At 47.2% G+C, this 22,775-nt stretch overlaps 1 protein-coding gene and 18 non-coding genes across 20 annotated transcripts in view; all 19 read right to left on the reverse strand.

Moving 5' to 3' along the window:
* Positions 1-22,775, reverse strand: part of SLC38A9 (solute carrier family 38 member 9) — a 423,549-nt gene that overhangs the window by 214,546 nt on the left and 186,228 nt on the right. The gene's annotated exons all lie outside the window — the stretch shown is intronic.
* On the reverse strand, positions 220-383 carry LOC134957963 (U1 spliceosomal RNA). Its single transcript, XR_010186816.1, has one exon. It is a non-coding gene; the product is annotated as a U1 spliceosomal RNA (small nuclear RNA).
* On the reverse strand, positions 1,534-1,697 carry LOC134956078 (U1 spliceosomal RNA). The gene has a single exon (XR_010185983.1). It is a non-coding gene; the product is annotated as a U1 spliceosomal RNA (small nuclear RNA).
* Positions 2,861-3,024, reverse strand: LOC134956090 (U1 spliceosomal RNA). Its single transcript, XR_010185984.1, has one exon. It is a non-coding gene; the product is annotated as a U1 spliceosomal RNA (small nuclear RNA).
* LOC134956112 (U1 spliceosomal RNA) lies at positions 4,184-4,347 on the reverse strand. The gene has a single exon (XR_010185985.1). It is a non-coding gene; the product is annotated as a U1 spliceosomal RNA (small nuclear RNA).
* Positions 5,497-5,660, reverse strand: LOC134956123 (U1 spliceosomal RNA). Its single transcript, XR_010185986.1, has one exon. It is a non-coding gene; the product is annotated as a U1 spliceosomal RNA (small nuclear RNA).
* Positions 6,820-6,983, reverse strand: LOC134956134 (U1 spliceosomal RNA). The gene has a single exon (XR_010185988.1). It is a non-coding gene; the product is annotated as a U1 spliceosomal RNA (small nuclear RNA).
* LOC134956145 (U1 spliceosomal RNA) lies at positions 8,133-8,296 on the reverse strand. The gene has a single exon (XR_010185989.1). It is a non-coding gene; the product is annotated as a U1 spliceosomal RNA (small nuclear RNA).
* LOC134956156 (U1 spliceosomal RNA) lies at positions 9,455-9,618 on the reverse strand. Its single transcript, XR_010185990.1, has one exon. It is a non-coding gene; the product is annotated as a U1 spliceosomal RNA (small nuclear RNA).
* On the reverse strand, positions 10,768-10,931 carry LOC134957966 (U1 spliceosomal RNA). Its single transcript, XR_010186818.1, has one exon. It is a non-coding gene; the product is annotated as a U1 spliceosomal RNA (small nuclear RNA).
* Positions 12,082-12,245, reverse strand: LOC134956167 (U1 spliceosomal RNA). Its single transcript, XR_010185991.1, has one exon. It is a non-coding gene; the product is annotated as a U1 spliceosomal RNA (small nuclear RNA).
* Positions 13,405-13,568, reverse strand: LOC134956178 (U1 spliceosomal RNA). Its single transcript, XR_010185992.1, has one exon. It is a non-coding gene; the product is annotated as a U1 spliceosomal RNA (small nuclear RNA).
* Positions 14,718-14,881, reverse strand: LOC134956189 (U1 spliceosomal RNA). The gene has a single exon (XR_010185993.1). It is a non-coding gene; the product is annotated as a U1 spliceosomal RNA (small nuclear RNA).
* LOC134956202 (U1 spliceosomal RNA) lies at positions 16,031-16,194 on the reverse strand. Its single transcript, XR_010185994.1, has one exon. It is a non-coding gene; the product is annotated as a U1 spliceosomal RNA (small nuclear RNA).
* On the reverse strand, positions 17,345-17,508 carry LOC134956213 (U1 spliceosomal RNA). The gene has a single exon (XR_010185995.1). It is a non-coding gene; the product is annotated as a U1 spliceosomal RNA (small nuclear RNA).
* LOC134956235 (U1 spliceosomal RNA) lies at positions 18,658-18,821 on the reverse strand. Its single transcript, XR_010185996.1, has one exon. It is a non-coding gene; the product is annotated as a U1 spliceosomal RNA (small nuclear RNA).
* On the reverse strand, positions 19,971-20,134 carry LOC134956246 (U1 spliceosomal RNA). Its single transcript, XR_010185998.1, has one exon. It is a non-coding gene; the product is annotated as a U1 spliceosomal RNA (small nuclear RNA).
* LOC134957970 (U1 spliceosomal RNA) lies at positions 21,286-21,449 on the reverse strand. The gene has a single exon (XR_010186820.1). It is a non-coding gene; the product is annotated as a U1 spliceosomal RNA (small nuclear RNA).
* LOC134956257 (U1 spliceosomal RNA) lies at positions 22,600-22,763 on the reverse strand. The gene has a single exon (XR_010185999.1). It is a non-coding gene; the product is annotated as a U1 spliceosomal RNA (small nuclear RNA).

The raw sequence follows: 22,775 nt of genomic DNA on the forward strand, positions 1-22,775 counted from the left end.
ATCTGACACAATGTGGGGGCCTACTTTACAAAGCAAGTGAAACCGTGTGGGCCCTGCAGCGCCCTCTATTGGTTGCATATGCAAAGCACAGTACAAGGCCCGAAAAAGCAAGGAAGCATGCAGCCAGCACACAGAAGAGATCAGAACAGAGTGCTGAACAGCAAAGGAGGAGACGTCACCAGCAGCACACAAAAAGATCTGACTTTTACCAGAGATGATCAGGGGAAAGCGCGAACGCAGTCCCCCACTACCACAAATTATGCAGTCGAGTTTCCCGCATTTGGGGAAATCGCAGGGGTCAGCACAGCCGGAGTGCAATGGATGAGCCTCGCCCTGGGAGAACCACCTTCGTGATCATGGTATCTCCCCTGCCAGGTAAGTATGAGTTGGACTAGGGCTCAGGAGGGCCCCTGCTCGGGCACACCCCCGTCAAGTGAAGGAGGTTGACCGGATCCATGACGAGCGAACTCTCGGCAGGGGATAGAAAAAAACTGCAGGGAGGCTGCATCTCTTCACGTTGTCATGGGAAGGAGGAAGGGTGACTGTTCCGGAAGCACCCCCAAACTATGCGCACAACTAGTGCAAATCCTTCCCAGGGCACACTGCAGCAGGTTGATTTGCATACCGTGATGTCATAAAAGCAGTCTGGCACAGTTACAGTAGCTGCAACCCTCATCTCTACATGAAAACCGACAGGCAGTGCACCGTCCTATGTCTCAATGGGTTCTTAAATTGGAAAATAAAATCTAAAAGGCAGCTTGAGATTTAACCCCCTAGCTGCTGAGGGCTTTCTCATCCTTGCACCGAGACCATTTTCAGACGTTAGCGCTCGTCCGAACGTCGTCGTCACAGATTTATTTATTTTTTTAAATGTCTTTTTTTCTCTCTTATCCCCCTGCCGCACTCGCACAAATCATACCTTGTTTTTTTTTTTCTTTCAAAAGACTTTGTAGTCTCAAAAAAGCCATTAGTCTTTTTACTGATTTGAACACGTCAAAAGTTGTTTCGCCCAAATGGCCCAAAAAGCGTATTTCTCAAGAAAGTGAACCAAAAGTAAATGTGATTTTTTTTTTGTCCCCCGTCTTATAAGCACCATAGACAAATACTTTGTGTTTTGCCACCAATCCACCTGCCCAAAATCTGCACGCAAACCAAAAATGCTCTCTTTCTTCTAGTTTTTGTCAACTCAATTGAAACGCTTACTATGTGTAGGAAGACTACGGCAGCCCAGCGAGGCCTACCGTTTTACAAAGTAGACAAGCTACTGCATGAAATGAGGGAGCAAAGTTTTTTTCCCTCTCTCCCCCTGAAATCTGACACAATGTGGGGGCCTACTTTACAAAGCAAGTGAAACCGTGTGGGTCCTGCAGCGCCCTCTATTGGTTGCATATGCAAAGCACAGTACAAGGCCCGAAAAAGCAAGGAAGCATGCAGCCAGCACACAGGAGAAGAGATCAGAACAGAGTGCTGAACAGCAAAGGAGGAGACGTCACCAGCAGCACACAAAAAGATCTGACTTTTACCAGAGATGATCAGGGGAAAGCGCGAACGCAGTCCCCCACTACCACAAATTATGCAGTCGAGTTTCCCGCATTTGGGGAAATCGCAGGGGTCAGCACACCCGGAGTGCAATGGATGAGCCTCGCCCTGGGAGAACCACCTTCGTGATCATGGTATCTCCCCTGCCAGGTAAGTATGAGTTGGACTAGGGCTCAGGAGGGCCCCTGCTCGGGCACACCCCCGTCAAGTGAAGGAGGTTGACCGGATCCATGACAAGCGAACTCTCGGCAGGGGATAGAAAAAAACTGCAGGGAGGCTGCATCTCTTCACGTTGACATGGGAAGGAGGAAGGGTGACTGTTCCGGAAGCACCCCCAAACTATGCGCACAACTAGTGCAAATCCTTCCCAGGGCACACTGCAGCAGGTTGATTTGCATACCGTGATGTCATAAAAGCAGTCTGGCACAGTTACAGTAGCTGCAACCCTCATCTCTACATGAAAACCGACAGGCAGTGCACCGTCCTATGTCTCAATGGGTTCTTAAATTGGAAAATAAAATCTAAAAGGCAGCTTGAGATTTAACCCCCTAGCTGCTGAGGGCTTTCTCATCCTTGCACCGAGACCATTTTCAGACGTTAGCGCTCGTCCGAACGTCGTCGTCACAGATTTATTTATTTTTTTAAATGTCCTTTTTTCTCTCTTATCCCCCTGCCGCACTCGCACAAATCATACCTTGTTTTTTGTTTTTGTTTTTTTTTTTCTTTCAAAAGACTTTGTAGTCTCAAAAAAGCCATTAGTCTTTTTACTGATTTGAACACGTCAAAAGTTGTTTCGCCCAAATGGCCCAAAAAGCGTATTTCTCAAGAAAGTGAACCAAAAGTAAATGTGATTTTTTTTTTGTCCCCCGTCTTATAAGCACCATAGACAAATACTTTGTGTTTTGCCACCAATCCACCTGCCCAAAATCTGCACGCAAACCAAAAATGCTCTCTTTCTTCTAGTTTTTGTCAACTCAATTGAAACGCTTACTATGTGTAGGAAGACTACGGCAGCCCAGCGAGGCCTACCGTTTTACAAAGTAGACAAGCTACTGCATGAAATGAGGGAGCAAAGTTTTTTTCCCTCTCTCCCCCTGAAATCTGACACAATGTGGGGGCCTACTTTACAAAGCAAGTGAAACCGTGTGGGTCCTGCAGCACCCTCTATTGGTTGCATATGCAAAGCACAGTACAAGGCCCGAAAAAGCAAGGAAGCATGCAGCCAGCACACAGGAGAAGAGATCAGAACAGAGTGCTGAACAGCAAAGGAGGAGACGTCACCAGCAGCACACAAAAAGATCTGACTTTTACCAGAGATGATCAGGGGAAAGCGCGAACGCAGTCCCCCACTACCACAAATTATGCAGTCGAGTTTCCCGCATTTGGGGAAATCGCAGGGGTCAGCACACCCGGAGTGCAATGGATGAGCCTCGCCCTGGGAGAACCACCTTCGTGATCATGGTATCTCCCCTGCCAGGTAAGTATGAGTTGGACTAGGGCTCAGGAGGGCCCCTGCTCGGGCACACCCCCGTCAAGTGAAGGAGGTTGACCGGATCCATGACAAGCGAACTCTCGGCAGGGGATAGAAAAAAACTGCAGGGAGGCTGCATCTCTTCACGTTGACATGGGAAGGAAGAAGGGTGACTGTTCCGGAAGCACCCCCAAACTATGCGCACAACTAGTGCAAATCCTTCCCAGGGCACACTGCAGCAGGTTGATTTGCATACCGTGATGTCATAAAAGCAGTCGGGCACAGTTACAGTAGCTGCAACCCTCATCTCTACATGAAAACCGACAGGCAGTGCACCGTCCTATGTCTCAATGGTTTCTTAAATTGGAAAATAAAATCTAAAAGGCAGCTTGAGATTTAACCCCCTAGCTGCTGAGGGCTTTCTCATCCTTGCACCGAGACCATTTTCAGACGTTAGCGCTCGTCCGAACGTCGTCGTCACAGATTTATTTATTTTTTTAAATGTCTTTTTTTCTCTCTTATCCCCCTGCCGCACTCGCACAAATCATACCTTGTTTTTTTTTTTGTTTTTTTTTTTTCTTTCAAAAGACTTTGTAGTCTCAAAAAAGCCATTAGTCTTTTTACTGATTTGAACACGTCAAAAGTTGTTTCGCCCAAATGGCCCAAAAAGCGTATTTCTCAAGAAAGTGAACCAAAAGTAAATGTGATTTTTTTTGTCCCCCGTCTTATAAGCACCATAGACAAATACTTTGTTTTGCCACCAATCCACCTGCCCAAAATCTGCACGCAAACCAAAAATGCTCTCTTTCTTCTAGTTTTTGTCAACTCAATTGAAATGCTTACTATGTGTAGGAAGACTACGGCAGCCCAGCGAGGCCTACCGTTTTACAAAGTAGACAAGCTACTGCATGAAATGAGGGAGCAAAGTTTTTTTCCCTCTCTCCCCCTGAAATCTGACACAATGTGGGGGCCTACTTTACAAAGCAAGTGAAACCGTGTGGGTCCTGCAGCGCCCTCTATTGGTTGCATATGCAAAGCACAGTACAAGGCCCGAAAAAGCAAGGAAGCATGCAGCCAGCACACAGGAGAAGAGATCAGAACAGAGTGCTGAACAGCAAAGGAGGAGACGTCACCAGCAGCACACAAAAAGATCTGACTTTTACCAGAGATGATCAGGGGAAAGCGCGAACGCAGTCCCCCACTACCACAAATTATGCAGTCGAGTTTCCCGCATTTGGGGAAATCGCAGGGGTCAGCACACCCGGAGTGCAATGGATGAGCCTCGCCCTGGGAGAACCACCTTCGTGATCATGGTATCTCCCCTGCCAGGTAAGTATGAGTTGGACTAGGGCTCAGGAGGGCCCCTGCTCGGGCACACCCCCGTCAAGTGAAGGAGGTTGACCGGATCCATGACAAGCGAACTCTCGGCAGGGGATAGAAAAAACTGCAGGGAGGCTGCATCTCTTCACGTTGACATGGGAAGGAGGAAGGGTGACTGTTCCGGAAGCACCCCCAAACTATACGCACAACTAGTGCAAATCCTTCCCAGGGCACACTGCAGCAGGTTGATTTGCATACCGTGATGTCATAAAAGCAGTCTGGCACAGTTACAGTAGCTGCAACCCTCATCTCTACATGAAAACCGACAGGCAGTGCACCGTCCTATGTCTCAATGGGTTCTTAAATTGGAAAATAAAATCTAAAAGGCAGCTTGAGATTTAACCCCCTAGCTGCTGAGGGCTTTCTCATCCTTGCACCGAGACCATTTTCAGACGTTAGCGCTCGTCCGAACGTCGTCGTCACAGATTTATTTATTTTTTTAAATGTCTTTTTTTCTCTCTTATCCCCCTGCCGCACTCGCACAAATCATACCTTGTTTTTTTTTTTCTTTCAAAAGACTTTGTAGTCTCAAAAAAGCCATTAGTCTTTTTACTGATTTGAACACGTCAAAAGTTGTTTCGCCCAAATGGCCCAAAAAGCGTATTTCTCAAGAAAGTGAACCAAAAGTAAATGTGATTTTTTTTTTGTCCCCCGTCTTATAAGCACCATAGACAAATACTTTGTGTTTTGCCACCAATCCACCTGCCCAAAATCTGCACGCAAACCAAAAATGCTCTCTTTCTTCTAGTTTTTGTCAACTCAATTGAAACGCTTACTATGTGTAGGAAGACTACGGCAGCCCAGCGAGGCCTACCGTTTTACAAAGTAGACAAGCTACTGCATGAAATGAGGGAGCAAAGTTTTTTTCCCTCTCTCCCCCTGAAATCTGACACAATGTGGGGGCCTACTTTACAAAGCAAGTGAAACCGTGTGGGTCCTACAGCACCCTCTATTGGTTGCATATGCAAAGCACAGTACAAGGCCCGAAAAAGCAAGGAAGCATGCAGCCAGCACACAGGAGAAGAGATCAGAACAGAGTGCTGAACAGCAAAGGAGGAGACGTCACCAGCAGCACACAAAAAGATCTGACTTTTACCAGAGATGATCAGGGGAAAGCGCGAACGCAGTCCCCCACTACCACAAATTATGCAGTCGAGTTTCCCGCATTTGGGGAAATCGCAGGGGTCAGCACACCCGGAGTGCAATGGATGAGCCTCGCCCTGGGAGAACCACCTTCGTGATCATGGTATCTCCCCTGCCAGGTAAGTATGAGTTGGACTAGGGCTCAGGAGGGCCCCTGCTCGGGCACACCCCCGTCAAGTGAAGGAGGTTGACCAGATCCATGACAAGCGAACTCTCGGCAGGGGATAGAAAAAAACTGCAGGGAGGCTGCATCTCTTCACGTTGACATGGGAAGGAAGAAGGGTGACTGTTCCGGAAGCACCCCCAAACTATGCGCACAACTAGTGCAAATCCTTCCCAGGGCACACTGCAGCAGGTTGATTTGCATACCGTGATGTCATAAAAGCAGTCGGGCACAGTTACAGTAGCTGCAACCCTCATCTCTACATGAAAACCGACAGGCAGTGCACCGTCCTATGTCTCAATGGTTTCTTAAATTGGAAAATAAAATCTAAAAGGCAGCTTGAGATTTAACCCCCTAGCTGCTGAGGGCTTTCTCATCCTTGCACCGAGACCATTTTCAGACGTTAGCGCTCGTCCGAACGTCGTCGTCACAGATTTATTTATTTTTTTAAATGTCTTTTTTTCTCTCTTATCCCCCTGCCGCACTCGCACAAATCATACCTTGTTTTTTTTTTTGTTGTTTTTTTTTCTTTCAAAAGACTTTGTAGTCTCAAAAAAGCCATTAGTCTTTTTACTGATTTGAACACGTCAAAAGTTGTTTCGCCCAAATGGCCCAAAAAGCGTATTTCTCAAGAAAGTGAACCAAAAGTAAATGTGATTTTTTTTGTCCCCCGTCTTATAAGCACCATAGACAAATACTTTGTTTTGCCACCAATCCACCTGCCCAAAATCTGCACGCACACCAAAAATGCTCTCTTTCTTCTAGTTTTTGTCAACTCAATTGAAATGCTTACTATGTGTAGGAAGACTACGGCAGCCCAGCGAGGCCTACCGTTTTACAAAGTAGACAAGCTACTGCATGAAATGAGGGAGCAAAGTTTTTTTCCCTCTCTCCCCCTGAAATCTGACACAATGTGGGGGCCTACTTTACAAAGCAAGTGAAACCGTGTGGGTCCTGCAGCGCCCTCTATTGGTTGCATATGCAAAGCACAGTACAAGGCCCGAAAAAGCAAGGAAGCATGCAGCCAGCACACAGGAGAAGAGATCAGAACAGAGTGCTGAACAGCAAAGGAGGAGACGTCACCAGCAGCACACAAAAAGATCTGACTTTTACCAGAGATGATCAGGGGAAAGCGCGAACGCAGTCCCCCACTACCACAAATTATGCAGTCGAGTTTCCCGCATTTGGGGAAATCGCAGGGGTCAGCACACCCGGAGTGCAATGGATGAGCCTCGCCCTGGGAGAACCACCTTCGTGATCATGGTATCTCCCCTGCCAGGTAAGTATGAGTTGGACTAGGGCTCAGGAGGGCCCCTGCTCGGGCACACCCCCGTCAAGTGAAGGAGGTTGACCGGATCCATGACAAGCGAACTCTCGGCAGGGGATAGAAAAAACTGCAGGGAGGCTGCATCTCTTCACGTTGACATGGGAAGGAGGAAGGGTGACTGTTCCGGAAGCACCCCCAAACTATACGCACAACTAGTGCAAATCCTTCCCAGGGCACACTGCAGCAGGTTGATTTGCATACCGTGATGTCATAAAAGCAGTCTGGCACAGTTACAGTAGCTGCAACCCTCATCTCTACATGAAAACCGACAGGCAGTGCACCGTCCTATGTCTCAATGGGTTCTTAAATTGGAAAATAAAATCTAAAAGGCAGCTTGAGATTTAACCCCCTAGCTGCTGAGGGCTTTCTCATCCTTGCACCGAGACCATTTTCAGACGTTAGCGCTCGTCCGAACGTCGTCGTCACAGATTTATTTATTTTTTTAAATGTCTTTTTTTCTCTCTTATCCCCCTGCCGCACTCGCACAAATCATACCTTGTTTTTTTTTTTCTTTCAAAAGACTTTGTAGTCTCAAAAAAGCCATTAGTCTTTTTACTGATTTGAACACGTCAAAAGTTGTTTCGCCCAAATGGCCCAAAAAGCGTATTTCTCAAGAAAGTGAACCAAAAGTAAATGTGATTTTTTTTTTGTCCCCCGTCTTATAAGCACCATAGACAAATACTTTGTGTTTTGCCACCAATCCACCTGCCCAAAATCTGCACGCAAACCAAAAATGCTCTCTTTCTTCTAGTTTTTGTCAACTCAATTGAAACGCTTACTATGTGTAGGAAGACTACGGCAGCCCAGCGAGGCCTACCGTTTTACAAAGTAGACAAGCTACTGCATGAAATGAGGGAGCAAAGTTTTTTTCCCTCTCTCCCCCTGAAATCTGACACAATGTGGGGGCCTACTTTACAAAGCAAGTGAAACCGTGTGGGTCCTACAGCACCCTCTATTGGTTGCATATGCAAAGCACAGTACAAGGCCCGAAAAAGCAAGGAAGCATGCAGCCAGCACACAGGAGAAGAGATCAGAACAGAGTGCTGAACAGCAAAGGAGGAGACGTCACCAGCAGCACACAAAAAGATCTGACTTTTACCAGAGATGATCAGGGGAAAGCGCGAACGCAGTCCCCCACTACCACAAATTATGCAGTCGAGTTTCCCGCATTTGGGGAAATCGCAGGGGTCAGCACACCCGGAGTGCAATGGATGAGCCTCGCCCTGGGAGAACCACCTTCGTGATCATGGTATCTCCCCTGCCAGGTAAGTATGAGTTGGACTAGGGCTCAGGAGGGCCCCTGCTCGGGCACACCCCCGTCAAGTGAAGGAGGTTGACCAGATCCATGACAAGCGAACTCTCGGCAGGGGATAGAAAAAAACTGCAGGGAGGCTGCATCTCTTCACGTTGACATGGGAAGGAAGAAGGGTGACTGTTCCGGAAGCACCCCCAAACTATGCGCACAACTAGTGCAAATCCTTCCCAGGGCACACTGCAGCAGGTTGATTTGCATACCGTGATGTCATAAAAGCAGTCGGGCACAGTTACAGTAGCTGCAACCCTCATCTCTACATGAAAACCGACAGGCAGTGCACCGTCCTATGTCTCAATGGTTTCTTAAATTGGAAAATAAAATCTAAAAGGCAGCTTGAGATTTAACCCCCTAGCTGCTGAGGGCTTTCTCATCCTTGCACCGAGACCATTTTCAGACGTTAGCGCTCGTCCGAACGTCGTCGTCACAGATTTATTTATTTTTTTAAATGTCTTTTTTTCTCTCTTATCCCCCTGCCGCACTCGCACAAATCATACCTTGTTTTTTTTTTGTTTTTTTTTTTTCTTTCAAAAGACTTTGTAGTCTCAAAAAAGCCATTAGTCTTTTTACTGATTTGAACACGTCAAAAGTTGTTTCGCCCAAATGGCCCAAAAAGCGTATTTCTCAAGAAAGTGAACCAAAAGTAAATGTGATTTTTTTTGTCCCCCGTCTTATAAGCACCATAGACAAATACTTTGTTTTGCCACCAATCCACCTGCCCAAAATCTGCACGCAAACCAAAAATGCTCTCTTTCTTCTAGTTTTTGTCAACTCAATTGAAATGCTTACTATGTGTAGGAAGACTACGGCAGCCCAGCGAGGCCTACCGTTTTACAAAGTAGACAAGCTACTGCATGAAATGAGGGAGCAAAGTTTTTTTCCCTCTCTCCCCCTGAAATCTGACACAATGTGGGGGCCTACTTTACAAAGCAAGTGAAACCGTGTGGGTCCTGCAGCGCCCTCTATTGGTTGCATATGCAAAGCACAGTACAAGGCCCGAAAAAGCAAGGAAGCATGCAGCCAGCACACAGGAGAAGAGATCAGAACAGAGTGCTGAACAGCAAAGGAGGAGACGTCACCAGCAGCACACAAAAAGATCTGACATTTACCAGAGATGATCAGGGGAAAGCGCGAACGCAGTCCCCCACTACCACAAATTATGCAGTCGAGTTTCCCGCATTTGGGGAAATCGCAGGGGTCAGCACACCCGGAGTGCAATGGATGAGCCTCGCCCTGGGAGAACCACCTTCGTGATCATGGTATCTCCCCTGCCAGGTAAGTATGAGTTGGACTAGGGCTCAGGAGGGCCCCTGCTCGGGCACACCCCCGTCAAGTGAAGGAGGTTGACCGGATCCATGACAAGCGAACTCTCGGCAGGGGATAGAAAAAAACTGCAGGGAGGCTGCATCTCTTCACGTTGACATGGGAAGGAGGAAGGGTGACTGTTCCGGAAGCACCCCCAAACTATGCGCACAACTAGTGCAAATCCTTCCCAGGGCACACTGCAGCAGGTTGATTTGCATACCGTGATGTCATAAAAGCAGTCGGGCACAGTTACAGTAGCTGCAACCCTCATCTCTACATGAAAACCGACAGGCAGTGCACCGTCCTATGTCTCAATGGGTTCTTAAATTGGAAAATAAAATCTAAAAGGCAGCTTGAGATTTAACCCCCTAGCTGCTGAGGGCTTTCTCATCCTTGCACCGAGACCATTTTCAGACGTTAGCGCTCGTCTGAACGTCGTCGTCACAGATTTATTTATTTTTTTAAATGTCTTTTTTTCTCTCTTATCCCCCTGCCGCACTCGCACAAATCATACCTTGTTTTTTTTTTCTTTCAAAAGACTTTGTAGTCTCAAAAAAGCCATTAGTCTTTTTACTGATTTGAACACGTCAAAAGTTGTTTCGCCCAAATGGCCCAAAAAGCGTATTTCTCAAGAAAGTGAACCAAAAGTAAATGTGATTTTTTTTTTGTCCCCCGTCTTATAAGCACCATAGACAAATACTTTGTGTTTTGCCACCAATCCACCTGCCCAAAATCTGCACGCAAACCAAAAATGCTCTCTTTCTTCTAGTTTTTGTCAACTCAATTGAAACGCTTACTATGTGTAGGAAGACTACGGCAGCCCAGCGAGGCCTACCGTTTTACAAAGTAGACAAGCTACTGCATGAAATGAGGGAGCAAAGTTTTTTTCCCTCTCTCCCCCTGAAATCTGACACAATGTGGGGGCCTACTTTACAAAGCAAGTGAAACCGTGTGGGTCCTGCAGCGCCCTCTATTGGTTGCATATGCAAAGCACAGTACAAGGCCCGAAAAAGCAAGGAAGCATGCAGCCAGCACACAGGAGAAGAGATCAGAACAGAGTGCTGAACAGCAAAGGAGGAGACGTCACCAGCAGCACACAAAAAGATCTGACTTTTACCAGAGATGATCAGGGGAAAGCGCGAACGCAGTCCCCCACTACCACAAATTATGCAGTCGAGTTTCCCGCATTTGGGGAAATCGCAGGGGTCAGCACAGCCGGAGTGCAATGGATGAGCCTCGCCCTGGGAGAACCACCTTCGTGATCATGGTATCTCCCCTGCCAGGTAAGTATGAGTTGGACTAGGGCTCAGGAGGGCCCCTGCTCGGGCACACCCCCGTCAAGTGAAGGAGGTTGACCGGATCCATGACAAGCGAACTCTCGGCAGGGGATAGAAAAAAAACTGCAGGGAGGCTGCATCTCTTCACGTTGTCATGGGAAGGAGGAAGGGTGACTGTTCCGGAAGCACCCCCAAACTATGCGCACAACTAGTGCAAATCCTTCCCAGGGCACACTGCAGCAGGTTGATTTGCATACCGTGATGTCATAAAAGCAGTCGGGCACAGTTACAGTAGCTGCAACCCTCATCTCTACATGAAAACCGACAGGCAGTGCACCGTCCTATGTCTCAATGGGTTCTTAAATTGGAAAATAAAATCTAAAAGGCAGCTTGAGATTTAACCCCCTAGCTGCTGAGGGCTTTCTCATCCTTGCACCGAGACCATTTTCAGACGTTAGCGCTCGTCCGAACGTCGTCGTCACAGATTTATTTATTTTTTTAAATGTCTTTTTTTCTCTCTTATCCCCCTGCCGCACTCGCACAAATCATACCTTGTTTTTTTTTTCTTTCAAAAGACTTTGTAGTCTCAAAAAAGCCATTAGTCTTTTTACTGATTTGAACACGTCAAAAGTTGTTTCGCCCAAATGGCCCAAAAAGCGTATTTCTCAAGAAAGTGAACCAAAAGTAAATGTGATTTTTTTTTTGTCCCCCGTCTTATAAGCACCATAGACAAATACTTTGTGTTTTGCCACCAATCCACCTGCCCAAAATCTGCACGCAAACCAAAAATGCTCTCTTTCTTCTAGTTTTTGTCAACTCAATTGAAACGCTTACTATGTGTAGGAAGACTACGGCAGCCCAGCGAGGCCTACCGTTTTACAAAGTAGACAAGCTACTGCATGAAATGAGGGAGCAAAGTTTTTTTCCCTCTCTCCCCCTGAAATCTGACACAATGTGGGGGCCTACTTTACAAAGCAAGTGAAACCGTGTGGGTCCTGCAGCGCCCTCTATTGGTTGCATATGCAAAGCACAGTACAAGGCCCGAAAAAGCAAGGAAGCATGCAGCCAGCACACAGGAGAAGAGATCAGAACAGAGTGCTGAACAGCAAAGGAGGAGACGTCACCAGCAGCACACAAAAAGATCTGACTTTTACCAGAGATGATCAGGGGAAAGCGCGAACGCAGTCCCCCACTACCACAAATTATGCAGTCGAGTTTCCCGCATTTGGGGAAATCGCAGGGGTCAGCACACCCGGAGTGCAATGGATGAGCCTCGCCCTGGGAGAACCACCTTCGTGATCATGGTATCTCCCCTGCCAGGTAAGTATGAGTTGGACTAGGGCTCAGGAGGGCCCCTGCTCGGGCACACCCCCGTCAAGTGAAGGAGGTTGACCAGATCCATGACAAGCGAACTCTCGGCAGGGGATAGAAAAAAACTGCAGGGAGGCTGCATCTCTTCACGTTGACATGGGAAGGAAGAAGGGTGACTGTTCCGGAAGCACCCCCAAACTATGCGCACAACTAGTGCAAATCCTTCCCAGGGCACACTGCAGCAGGTTGATTTGCATACCGTGATGTCATAAAAGCAGTCGGGCACAGTTACAGTAGCTGCAACCCTCATCTCTACATGAAAACCGACAGGCAGTGCACCGTCCTATGTCTCAATGGTTTCTTAAATTGGAAAATAAAATCTAAAAGGCAGCTTGAGATTTAACCCCCTAGCTGCTGAGGGCTTTCTCATCCTTGCACCGAGACCATTTTCAGACGTTAGCGCTCGTCCGAACGTCGTCGTCACAGATTTATTTATTTTTTTAAATGTCTTTTTTTCTCTCTTATCCCCCTGCCGCACTCGCACAAATCATACCTTGTTTTTTTTTTTGTTTTTTTTTTTTCTTTCAAAAGACTTTGTAGTCTCAAAAAAGCCATTAGTCTTTTTACTGATTTGAACACGTCAAAAGTTGTTTCGCCCAAATGGCCCAAAAAGCGTATTTCTCAAGAAAGTGAACCAAAAGTAAATGTGATTTTTTTTGTCCCCCGTCTTATAAGCACCATAGACAAATACTTTGTTTTGCCACCAATCCACCTGCCCAAAATCTGCACGCAAACCAAAAATGCTCTCTTTCTTCTAGTTTTTGTCAACTCAATTGAAATGCTTACTATGTGTAGGAAGACTACGGCAGCCCAGCGAGGCCTACCGTTTTACAAAGTAGACAAGCTACTGCATGAAATGAGGGAGCAAAGTTTTTTTCCCTCTCTCCCCCTGAAATCTGACACAATGTGGGGGCCTACTTTACAAAGCAAGTGAAACCGTGTGGGTCCTGCAGCGCCCTCTATTGGTTGCATATGCAAAGCACAGTACAAGGCCCGAAAAAGCAAGGAAGCATGCAGCCAGCACACAGGAGAAGAGATCAGAACAGAGTGCTGAACAGCAAAGGAGGAGACGTCACCAGCAGCACACAAAAAGATCTGACATTTACCAGAGATGATCAGGGGAAAGCGCGAACGCAGTCCCCCACTACCACAAATTATGCAGTCGAGTTTCCCGCATTTGGGGAAATCGCAGGGGTCAGCACACCCGGAGTGCAATGGATGAGCCTCGCCCTGGGAGAACCACCTTCGTGATCATGGTATCTCCCCTGCCAGGTAAGTATGAGTTGGACTAGGGCTCAGGAGGGCCCCTGCTCGGGCACACCCCCGTCAAGTGAAGGAGGTTGACCGGATCCATGACAAGCGAACTCTCGGCAGGGGATAGAAAAAAACTGCAGGGAGGCTGCATCTCTTCACGTTGACATGGGAAGGAGGAAGGGTGACTGTTCCGGAAGCACCCCCAAACTATGCGCACAACTAGTGCAAATCCTTCCCAGGGCACACTGCAGCAGGTTGATTTGCATACCGTGATGTCATAAAAGCAGTCGGGCACAGTTACAGTAGCTGCAACCCTCATCTCTACATGAAAACCGACAGGCAGTGCACCGTCCTATGTCTCAATGGGTTCTTAAATTGGAAAATAAAATCTAAAAGGCAGCTTGAGATTTAACCCCCTAGCTGCTGAGGGCTTTCTCATCCTTGCACCGAGACCATTTTCAGACGTTAGCGCTCGTCTGAACGTCGTCGTCACAGATTTATTTATTTTTTTAAATGTCTTTTTTTCTCTCTTATCCCCCTGCCGCACTCGCACAAATCATACCTTGTTTTTTTTTTCTTTCAAAAGACTTTGTAGTCTCAAAAAAGCCATTAGTCTTTTTACTGATTTGAACACGTCAAAAGTTGTTTCGCCCAAATGGCCCAAAAAGCGTATTTCTCAAGAAAGTGAACCAAAAGTAAATGTGATTTTTTTTTTGTCCCCCGTCTTATAAGCACCATAGACAAATACTTTGTGTTTTGCCACCAATCCACCTGCCCAAAATCTGCACGCAAACCAAAAATGCTCTCTTTCTTCTAGTTTTTGTCAACTCAATTGAAACGCTTACTATGTGTAGGAAGACTACGGCAGCCCAGCGAGGCCTACCGTTTTACAAAGTAGACAAGCTACTGCATGAAATGAGGGAGCAAAGTTTTTTTCCCTCTCTCCCCCTGAAATCTGACACAATGTGGGGGCCTACTTTACAAAGCAAGTGAAACCGTGTGGGTCCTGCAGCGCCCTCTATTGGTTGCATATGCAAAGCACAGTACAAGGCCCGAAAAAGCAAGGAAGCATGCAGCCAGCACACAGGAGAAGAGATCAGAACAGAGTGCTGAACAGCAAAGGAGGAGACGTCACCAGCAGCACACAAAAAGATCTGACTTTTACCAGAGATGATCAGGGGAAAGCGCGAACGCAGTCCCCCACTACCACAAATTATGCAGTCGAGTTTCCCGCATTTGGGGAAATCGCAGGGGTCAGCACACCCGGAGTGCAATGGATGAGCCTCGCCCTGGGAGAACCACCTTCGTGATCATGGTATCTCCCCTGCCAGGTAAGTATGAGTTGGACTAGGGCTCAGGAGGGCCCCTGCTCGGGCACACCCCCGTCAAGTGAAGGAGGTTGACCGGATCCATGACAAGCGAACTCTCGGCAGGGGATAGAAAAAAACTGCAGGGAGGCTGCATCTCTTCACGTTGACATGGGAAGGAGGAAGGGTGACTGTTCCGGAAGCACCCCCAAACTATGCGCACAACTAGTGCAAATCCTTCCCAGGGCACACTGCAGCAGGTTGATTTGCATACCGTGATGTCATAAAAGCAGTCTGGCACAGTTACAGTAGCTGCAACCCTCATCTCTACATGAAAACCGACAGGCAGTGCACCGTCCTATGTCTCAATGGGTTCTTAAATTGGAAAATAAAATCTAAAAGGCAGCTTGAGATTTAACCCCCTAGCTGCTGAGGGCTTTCTCATCCTTGCACCGAGACCATTTTCAGACGTTAGCGCTCGTCCGAACGTCGTCGTCACAGATTTATTTATTTTTTTAAATGTCTTTTTTTCTCTCTTATCCCCCTGCCGCACTCGCACAAATCATACCTTGTTTTTTTTTTCTTTCAAAAGACTTTGTAGTCTCAAAAAAGCCATTAGTCTTTTTACTGATTTGAACACGTCAAAAGTTGTTTCGCCCAAATGGCCCAAAAAGCGTATTTCTCAAGAAAGTGAACCAAAAGTAAATGTGATTTTTTTTTTGTCCCCCGTCTTATAAGCACCATAGACAAATACTTTGTGTTTTGCCACCAATCCACCTGCCCAAAATCTGCACGCAAACCAAAAATGCTCTCTTTCTTCTAGATTTTGTCAACTCAATTGAAACGCTTACTATGTGTAGGAAGACTACGGCAGCCCAGCGAGGCCTACCGTTTTACAAAGTAGACAAGCTACTGCATGAAATGAGGGAGCAAAGTTTTTTTCCCTCTCTCCCCCTGAAATCTGACACAATGTGGGGGCCTACTTTACAAAGCAAGTGAAACCGTGTGGGTCCTGCAGCGCCCTCTATTGGTTGCATATGCAAAGCACAGTACAAGGCCCGAAAAAGCAAGGAAGCATGCAGCCAGCACACAGGAGAAGAGATCAGAACAGAGTGCTGAACAGCAAAGGAGGAGACGTCACCAGCAGCACACAAAAAGATCTGACTTTTACCAGAGATGATCAGGGGAAAGCGCGAACGCAGTCCCCCACTACCACAAATTATGCAGTCGAGTTTCCCGCATTTGGGGAAATCGCAGGGGTCAGCACACCCGGAGTGCAATGGATGAGCCTCGCCCTGGGAGAACCACCTTCGTGATCATGGTATCTCCCCTGCCAGGTAAGTATGAGTTGGACTAGGGCTCAGGAGGGCCCCTGCTCGGGCACACCCCCGTCAAGTGAAGGAGGTTGACCGGATCCATGACAAGCGAACTCTCGGCAGGGGATAGAAAAAAACTGCAGGGAGGCTGCATCTCTTCACGTTGACATGGGAAGGAGGAAGGGTGACTGTTCCGGAAGCACCCCCAAACTATGCGCACAACTAGTGCAAATCCTTCCCAGGGCACACTGCAGCAGATGAATTTGCATACCGTCATGTCATAAAAGCAGTCAGGCACAGTTACAGTAGCTGCAACCCTCATCTCTACATGAAAACCGACAGGCAGTGCACCGTCCTATGTCTCAATGGTTTCTTAAATTGGAAAATAAAATCTAAAAGGCAGCTTGAGATTTAACCCCCTAGCTGCTGAGGGCTTTCTCATCCTTGCACCGAGACCATTTTCAGACGTTAGCGCTCGTCCGAACGTCGTCGTCACAGATTTATTTATTTTTTTAAATGTCTTTTTTTCTCTCTTATCCCCCTGCCGCACTCGCACAAATCATACCTTGGTTTTTTTTTTCTTTCAAAAGACTTTGTAGTCTCAAAAAAGCCATTAGTCTTTTTACTGATTTGAACACGTCAAAAGTTGTTTCGCCCAAATGGCCCAAAAAGCGTATTTCTCAAGAAAGTGAACCAAAAGTAAATGTGATGTTTTTTTTGTCCCCCGTCTTATAAGCACCATAGACAAATACTTTGTGTTTTGCCACCAATCCACCTGCCCAAAATCTGCACGCAAACCAAAAATGCTCTCTTTCTTCTAGTTTTTGTCAACTCAATTGAAACGCTTACTATGTGTAGGAAGACTACGGCAGCCCAGCGAGGCCTACCGTTTTACAAAGTAGACAAGCTACTGCATGAAATGAGGGAGCAAAGTTTTTTTCCCTCTCTCCCCCTGAAATCTGACACAATGTGGGGGCCTACTTTACAAAGCAAGTGAAACCGTGTGGGTCCTGCAGCGCCCTCTATTGGTTGCATATGCAAAGCACAGTACAAGGCCCGAAAAAGCAAGGAAGCATGCAGCCAGCACACAGGAGAAGAGATCAGAACAGAGTGCTGAACAGCAAAGGAGGAGACGTCACCAGCAGCACACAAAAAGATCTGACTTTTACCAGAGATGATCAGGGGAAAGCGCGAACGCAGTCCCCCACTACCACAAATTATGCAGTCGAGTTTCCCGCATTTGGGGAAATCGCAGGGGTCAGCACACCCGGAGTGCAATGGATGAGCCTCGCCCTGGGAGAACCACCTTCGTGATCATGGTATCTCCCCTGCCAGGTAAGTATGAGTTGGACTAGGGCTCAGGAGGGCCCCTGCTCGGGCACACCCCCGTCAAGTGAAGGAGGTTGACCGGATCCATGACAAGCGAACTCTCGGCAGGGGATAGAAAAAAACTGCAGGGAGGCTGCATCTCTTCACGTTGACATGGGAAGGAGGAAGGGTGACTGTTCCGGAAGCACCCCCAAACTATGCGCACAACTAGTGCAAATCCTTCCCAGGGCACACTGCAGCAGGTTGATTTGCATACCGTGATGTCATAAAAGCAGTCTGGCACAGTTACAGTAGCTGCAACCCTCATCTCTACATGAAAACCGACAGGCAGTGCACCGTCCTATGTCTCAATGGGTTCTTAAATTGGAAAATAAAATCTAAAAGGCAGCTTGAGATTTAACCCCCTAGCTGCTGAGGGCTTTCTCATCCTTGCACCGAGACCATTTTCAGACGTTAGCGCTCGTCCGAACGTCGTCGTCACAGATTTATTTATTTTTTTAAATGTCTTTTTTTCTCTCTTATCCCCCTGCCGCACTCGCACAAATCATACCTTGTTTTTTTTTTCTTTCAAAAGACTTTGTAGTCTCAAAAAAGCCATTAGTCTTTTTACTGATTTGAACACGTCAAAAGTTGTTTCGCCCAAATGGCCCAAAAAGCGTATTTCTCAAGAAAGTGAACCAAAAGTAAATGTGATTTTTTTTTTGTCCCCCGTCTTATAAGCACCATAGACAAATACTTTGTGTTTTGCCACCAATCCACCTGCCCAAAATCTGCACGCAAACCAAAAATGCTCTCTTTCTTCTAGTTTTTGTCAACTCAATTGAAACGCTTACTATGTGTAGGAAGACTACGGCAGCCCAGCGAGGCCTACCGTTTTACAAAGTAGACAAGCTACTGCATGAAATGAGGGAGCAAAGTTTTTTTCCCTCTCTCCCCCTGAAATCTGACACAATGTGGGGGCCTACTTTACAAAGCAAGTGAAACCGTGTGGGTCCTGCAGCGCCCTCTATTGGTTGCATATGCAAAGCACAGTACAAGGCCCGAAAAAGCAAGGAAGCATGCAGCCAGCACACAGGAGAAGAGATCAGAACAGAGTGCTGAACAGCAAAGGAGGAGACGTCACCAGCAGCACACAAAAAGATCTGACTTTTACCAGAGATGATCAGGGGAAAGCGCGAACGCAGTCCCCCACTACCACAAATTATGCAGTCGAGTTTCCCGCATTTGGGGAAATCGCAGGGGTCAGCACACCCGGAGTGCAATGGATGAGCCTCGCCCTGGGAGAACCACCTTCGTGATCATGGTATCTCCCCTGCCAGGTAAGTATGAGTTGGACTAGGGCTCAGGAGGGCCCCTGCTCGGGCACACCCCCGTCAAGTGAAGGAGGTTGACCGGATCCATGACAAGCGAACTCTCGGCAGGGGATAGAAAAAAACTGCAGGGAGGCTGCATCTCTTCACGTTGACATGGGAAGGAGGAAGGGTGACTGTTCCGGAAGCACCCCCAAACTATGCGCACAACTAGTGCAAATCCTTCCCAGGGCACACTGCAGCAGGTTGATTTGCATACCGTGATGTCATAAAAGCAGTCTGGCACAGTTACAGTAGCTGCAACCCTCATCTCTACATGAAAACCGACAGGCAGTGCACCGTCCTATGTCTCAATGGGTTCTTAAATTGGAAAATAAAATCTAAAAGGCAGCTTGAGATTTAACCCCCTAGCTGCTGAGGGCTTTCTCATCCTTGCACCGAGACCATTTTCAGACGTTAGCGCTCGTCCGAACGTCGTCGTCACAGATTTATTTATTTTTTTAAATGTCTTTTTTTCTCTCTTATCCCCCTGCCGCACTCGCACAAATCATACCTTGTTTTTTTTTTTCTTTCAAAAGACTTTGTAGTCTCAAAAAAGCCATTAGTCTTTTTACTGATTTGAACACGTCAAAAGTTGTTTCGCCCAAATGGCCCAAAAAGCGTATTTCTCAAGAAAGTGAACCAAAAGTAAATGTGATTTTTTTTTGTCCCCCGTCTTATAAGCACCATAGACAAATACTTTGTGTTTTGCCACCAATCCACCTGCCCAAAATCTGCACGCAAACCAAAAATGCTCTCTTTCTTCTAGTTTTTGTCAACTCAATTGAAACGCTTACTATGTGTAGGAAGACTACGGCAGCCCAGCGAGGCCTACCATTTTACAAAGTAGACAAGCTACTGCATGAAATGAGGGAGCAAAGTTTTTTTCCCTCTCTCCCCCTGAAATCTGACACAATGTGGGGGCCTACTTTACAAAGCAAGTGAAACCGTGTGGGTCCTGCAGCACCCTCTATTGGTTGCATATGCAAAGCACAGTACAAGGCCCGAAAAAGCAAGGAAGCATGCAGCCAGCACACAGGAGAAGAGATCAGAACAGAGTGCTGAACAGCAAAGGAGGAGACGTCACCAGCAGCACACAAAAAGATCTGACTTTTACCAGAGATGATCAGGGGAAAGCGCGAACGCAGTCCCCCACTACCACAAATTATGCAGTCGAGTTTCCCGCATTTGGGGAAATCGCAGGGGTCAGCACACCCGGAGTGCAATGGATGAGCCTCGCCCTGGGAGAACCACCTTCGTGATCATGGTATCTCCCCTGCCAGGTAAGTATGAGTTGGACTAGGGCTCAGGAGGGCCCCTGCTCGGGCACACCCCCGTCAAGTGAAGGAGGTTGACCGGATCCATGACAAGCGAACTCTCGGCAGGGGATAGAAAAAAACTGCAGGGAGGCTGCATCTCTTCACGTTGACATGGGAAGGAGGAAGGGTGACTGTTCCGGAAGCACCCCCAAACTATGCGCACAACTAGTGCAAATCCTTCCCAGGGCACACTGCAGCAGATGAATTTGCATACCGTCATGTCATAAAAGCAGTCAGGCACAGTTACAGTAGCTGCAACCCTCATCTCTACATGAAAACCGACAGGCAGTGCACCGTCCTATGTCTCAATGGTTTCTTAAATTGGAAAATAAAATCTAAAAGGCAGCTTGAGATTTAACCCCCTAGCTGCTGAGGGCTTTCTCATCCTTGCACCGAGACCATTTTCAGACGTTAGCGCTCGTCCGAACGTCGTCGTCACAGATTTATTTATTTTTTTAAATGTCTTTTTTTCTCTCTTATCCCCCTGCCGCACTCGCACAAATCATACCTTGTTTTTTTTTTTCTTTCAAAAGACTTTGTAGTCTCAAAAAAGCCATTAGTCTTTTTACTGATTTGAACACGTCAAAAGTTGTTTCGCCCAAATGGCCCAAAAAGCGTATTTCTCAAGAAAGTGAACCAAAAGTAAATGTGATTTTTTTTTTTGTCCCCCGTCTTATAAGCACCATAGACAAATACTTTGTGTTTTGCCACCAATCCACCTGCCCAAAATCTGCACGCAAACCAAAAATGCTCTCTTTCTTCTAGTTTTTGTCAACTCAATTGAAACGCTTACTATGTGTAGGAAGACTACGGCAGCCCAGCGAGGCCTACCGTTTTACAAAGTAGACAAGCTACTGCATGAAATGAGGGAGCAAAGTTTTTTTCCCTCTCTCCCCCTGAAATCTGACACAATGTGGGGGCCTACTTTACAAAGCAAGTGAAACCGTGTGGGTCCTGCAGCGCCCTCTATTGGTTGCATATGCAAAGCACAGTACAAGGCCCGAAAAAGCAAGGAAGCATGCAGCCAGCACACAGGAGAAGAGATCAGAACAGAGTGCTGAACAGCAAAGGAGGAGACGTCACCAGCAGCACACAAAAAGATCTGACTTTTACCAGAGATGATCAGGGGAAAGCGCGAACGCAGTCCCCCACTACCACAAATTATGCAGTCGAGTTTCCCGCATTTGGGGAAATCGCAGGGGTCAGCACAGCCGGAGTGCAATGGATGAGCCTCGCCCTGGGAGAACCACCTTCGTGATCATGGTATCTCCCCTGCCAGGTAAGTATGAGTTGGACTAGGGCTCAGGAGGGCCCCTGCTCGGGCACACCCCCGTCAAGTGAAGGAGGTTGACCGGATCCATGACAAGCGAACTCTCGGCAGGGGATAGAAAAAAAACTGCAGGGAGGCTGCATCTCTTCACGTTGTCATGGGAAGGAGGAAGGGTGACTGTTCCGGAAGCACCCCCAAACTATGCGCACAACTAGTGCAAATCCTTCCCAGGGCACACTGCAGCAGGTTGATTTGCATACCGTGATGTCATAAAAGCAGTCGGGCACAGTTACAGTAGCTGCAACCCTCATCTCTACATGAAAACCGACAGGCAGTGCACCGTCCTATGTCTCAATGGGTTCTTAAATTGGAAAATAAAATCTAAAAGGCAGCTTGAGATTTAACCCCCTAGCTGCTGAGGGCTTTCTCATCCTTGCACCGAGACCATTTTCAGACGTTAGCGCTCGTCCGAACGTCGTCGTCACAGATTTATTTATTTTTTTAAATGTCTTTTTTTCTCTCTTATCCCCCTGCCGCACTCGCACAAATCATACCTTGTTTTTTTTTTCTTTCAAAAGACTTTGTAGTCTCAAAAAAGCCATTAGTCTTTTTACTGATTTGAACACGTCAAAAGTTGTTTCGCCCAAATGGCCCAAAAAGCGTATTTCTCAAGAAAGTGAACCAAAAGTAAATGTGATTTTTTTTTTGTCCCCCGTCTTATAAGCACCATAGACAAATACTTTGTGTTTTGCCACCAATCCACCTGCCCAAAATCTGCACGCAAACCAAAAATGCTCTCTTTCTTCTAGTTTTTGTCAACTCAATTGAAACGCTTACTATGTGTAGGAAGACTACGGCAGCCCAGCGAGGCCTACCGTTTTACAAAGTAGACAAGCTACTGCATGAAATGAGGGAGCAAAGTTTTTTTCCCTCTCTCCCCCTGAAATCTGACACAATGTGGGGGCCTACTTTACAAAGCAAGTGAAACCGTGTGGGTCCTGCAGCGCCCTCTATTGGTTGCATATGCAAAGCACAGTACAAGGCCCGAAAAAGCAAGGAAGCATGCAGCCAGCACACAGGAGAAGAGATCAGAACAGAGTGCTGAACAGCAAAGGAGGAGACGTCACCAGCAGCACACAAAAAGATCTGACTTTTACCAGAGATGATCAGGGGAAAGCGCGAACGCAGTCCCCCACTACCACAAATTATGCAGTCGAGTTTCCCGCATTTGGGGAAATCGCAGGGGTCAGCACACCCGGAGTGCAATGGATGAGCCTCGCCCTGGGAGAACCACCTTCGTGATCATGGTATCTCCCCTGCCAGGTAAGTATGAGTTGGACTAG

Source organism: Pseudophryne corroboree, chromosome 1, assembly GCF_028390025.1.
Source record: "Pseudophryne corroboree isolate aPseCor3 chromosome 1, aPseCor3.hap2, whole genome shotgun sequence".
NCBI classification, from domain to species: domain Eukaryota; kingdom Metazoa; phylum Chordata; class Amphibia; order Anura; family Myobatrachidae; genus Pseudophryne; species Pseudophryne corroboree.